A 3,674-nucleotide genomic window follows, 5' to 3' on the forward strand; every position below is an offset into this window, starting at 1 on the left:
AGGATCATCGACGACAGTGAAATCACAAAGGAGGATGATGCTCTGTGGCCTCCTCCAGACAGAGTCGGTCGGCAGGAGCTTGAAATAGTCATTGGTGGTGAGCACATCTCCTTCACCACGTCAAAAATCGGTTCCCTCATCGATGTAAATCAATCCCAGGATCCAGAGGGCTTGAGAGTGTTCTACTACCTGGTCCAGGATCTTAAGTGTTTAGTCTTCAGTCTTATTGGACTACACTTCAAGATTAAACCAATTTAAAGAAAGCAAACTGGAGTTTGTATTACAGTATCTGGGGGAGGGGGGTGGGCAGGGAGGAATGCTCTTTACGTGTTGTAATCACTCCTTTTGAACCTCCTGCCCCAAATTGCTTTGTTTTCCCCACAATAAACCGTGCATTTCGTTGGAAAGATTAGTAAGCACTGAGCACGTTATTCACTCAAAAAAGTCAGGGCATAAGCCCCTGTCTCCTCTGTGTGAGGCGATACCCACGTGTGGATCTCTCAGCAAATCCTGATAAGTTAATACACTCCAAAAAGGAGATATAATAGGTCGTGGATCGTGACACATGGTCAGCTCTCTGGGCTCCAAGTGCACACTGCCAGCTCACCTTGAGCTTCTCATCATCCAGCACCCCCAAGTCCTTCTCAGACAAAACAGATAACATGTCTGTAATCAGTTAGCAGCAACTGCTTCTGAATATGTAGCAATGGTCACATAGGACAGTTCTACCCAGTTAAGGCAGGAAGGTGTTTGTATGTATCTTAAGGTAAACAATAGCAGCGAGTCATGCACAGGCTACATTGGTAAGGCCAGATGGATTTTAAAAATCTGCCAGAAAAAGAAACAGTTTAGGGAGTCTCATCCAGTTCAGCTGGAGATGGAGACTCCATCAACCATTCTGTAAGTGATCATCGTATTCAAGAGATTCAGTTTTGCACCCTCTGAGAAAGATACCCATAAATCAGGATTATTTTAAAAAGAAAACACTCTGGCCCTGAATGTGTCAATGCCCTGCTCTGGCTCACTGTGTAGTCTGAAGAGTTGGTTTGGTGAGGCTTTTAGATGGAGCCTTTGCTGGAGGAAGAATGTAAGTGAAGTGCTGTCAGCTTGGTCATTAGGAGCAAGGAGCACTGCAGACATAATTATAATCAAACAAGACCAGCTAGCAGGGGAAAAAAAAAAAAAAATCCAGATAAAAAAGTAATTTCCTTTTTCCCTTCTTATTGCATATGCTAAAGAGGTCAAAGCCCATTCAAGTGAAAAGACAGATACAGATAACTAAGTTGCATTACACTGTGAGGTCAGACCCCTCCACCAGCTTTACATGGCAGGCCCTGTGGAGAGACAGACACTGACCACCACGTCCTGCTACAGTCAACCCCTGAGACAGGGTCAGTGCACTCTGGATGTACCTGTACCTCCCCCTGACTGCCAAGGGACCTGGGTCTGAGGGAGGGTTGCACTGCAAAGACATCTCAGCTTCAGTGAGCAAAATTCCAGCAAACAGCAGTAGCTTTGCATCCAGGGTTGGAGCCACTGGGAACACGAAAACTGTATCACCAAGTAATGCTGTACAGCTGCTGGGACCAACTCTGGAGGCTGGCCATTTGAAGGCTTGCTTAATGCTGTCACATCACTGAACCAGTGCATACAATGAAGCAGGTTTCTTGCTGGTAAGCTGCACAAGTAAACGGGCATGTCAATATTAAAACAAAAAGCCATTGAACAACTTATTCAGCCAATGCTACTCGAGCGTGATAACTGCATTGTCTGTGCTCAAGGGCCAGTGATGCATGCTCACTTGAACCAAAATGCTCTCAACATATTGGACAAATGGGAGAAAAAAGCTGCTAACCAGCCAAGTACTAAGCAGCTAAATACTATCTACCTTTATGAGCCTGGAGATTCAGAAGACGGTGTTAGAAGTAATCTGTATCAGAAGGAAAAGAGTACAACTCTGAAACAGATTTTATTTGATTTAGGCCTTTGGGAAAAAAATAAGGAGACCCTAAAAGAGACTTGTAAAATGTAGCTGAAGACTATTCAGCACATGCAGCTTGCTCTGATTAAGAGATGCTGAGAAACCAGGCAGGTTTGAAAGGAAAAGGTCTCCATCCTGTCATGACCCAAGTGCAAATCCAGGGAGGGTTTTCTTTCCTCCTTAAGCTTTGAGAGCTGCTTTTCACGCCATAAAGTTAACATTTCTACATTTTCTTCAAAATAAGATCAACAGGAAATACCGTTTCTCAAGAAAGCTAAGTAGCCTGCTGAAATGCCCAAGGCCTTTCATAGCACCTCTGTGCAAGAACATGGAATGATTGGCACTGATGAGTAAAACTCCAGCAGTACAGCCTTGCTAGAGGACCTCTGAGAGCTTGGTACTCCTCTGTTATACTTCCATAGTCTATCATGACATGGTCACAAGGAAGCAACGAGATTTCACAGATCACAATGAAGAGTTTCTGTGGGTAACTGCTGAGTTCTCAAGGTAGAGACGGGCAAGAAACACCCAGACCTACCTTGGGTCTCCCCAGCTGCTGCAAGCAAAGGCAGCACAGGGTGACAGTAACCCAGGAAGAAAAGGCTGTTAGGAAAAGTGTCCTGAACTCTTGAATGTCTTTGGTGGGTTTTTATTCATTATTACAGGTTGCCAGTGTTGTTATTTTTTGAGTTCTTTGTCCTTCAGACATGTCAGGCTAAGTATATAGTAGTGTTCTATTCTGTAATTTGTTGCCTACAAAGGTCTTTATATCTTCATTTTCTTTAGTAATGTGTGTGACAATAGGGAGGAGTTGACTAATGGACAACGTATTTTCAAATCATTAAAATAAGCCTGGCAAGTTTCAGCTCCACTTCAGAAAAAAATAATAATAAAAAAAAAAAAGTTCAGGTTACCAAGTGAAAAAGAAACCAAGGTGTCAGAGGTCAAATTTTTCTTAGTTTTATGCCCATACTCTACTAGGAAATGTTACAAGTTCTTAAGAGATTATTCTACAAACTTTCAAGCTGAACACCAAGCTCCCTAAAATAAAGTGCAGAAAAAAAAAAAAATATTGCTGCCCCCCAAATGTCTAGAACATTGTTATTCCCACAGTGTCAGTTGTTCTCATGTCTAACTTGATAAACTGCAGGTGCCTGAAATTGCTGCAGCAGAATACTGATACACAATAAGCATTCATGTGACATTTCTCCTGTCCGCTGTTAGCCTGAATTTACTTCACAGAAAAGATGGTGATAAGGAGTCTCTTTGCACAAAGGAATTACAGCTTCCATATGCCTTGGCAGCTGTACCATGGAAAACGATAATACCAACAGGTGCAGAAGACCAGAGTTCACAGTAATGCTGGTTTCTCCTTTTTTCCAAACGTGCTGCAAAGCAGATTAAAATAGATCTTTTTCCTACAGGAGCCAAGTGCAAATGGAGGTAGCAGTGAGATAGACTTAACAGGTTTTGGGCTGGTCTTTTTGTCCTAGTATTATCAGACTGGAGTTTGCTTTGTGAAATTACCTTTGGCAGAGCAATTATTTCAACAGACAGACAAAGCAGTACACCACATATGATAATACTTTTCAAAATGAATGTAAATTTTTCATAGCCTTCTAATGTGACTGGAATTTTTCCTTCATTGCAGGTAAAAATAACTGCTACAGGATTTGTTGACACAGGCCATCCA

The 3,674-nt window shown here is 42.4% G+C and overlaps 1 pseudogene; it reads left to right on the top strand.

The window, feature by feature from the left end:
• Window positions 1-258, top strand: part of LOC104386258 — a 5,136-nt pseudogene extending 4,878 nt beyond the window's left edge.
• Window positions 259-3,674: the final 3,416 nt, after the last annotated feature.

The sequence above is a fragment of the Chaetura pelagica genome, unplaced genomic scaffold (assembly GCF_000747805.2).
Source record: "Chaetura pelagica isolate M959 unplaced genomic scaffold, ChaPel_1.0 scaffold263, whole genome shotgun sequence".
NCBI lineage: Eukaryota > Metazoa > Chordata > Aves > Apodiformes > Apodidae > Chaetura > Chaetura pelagica.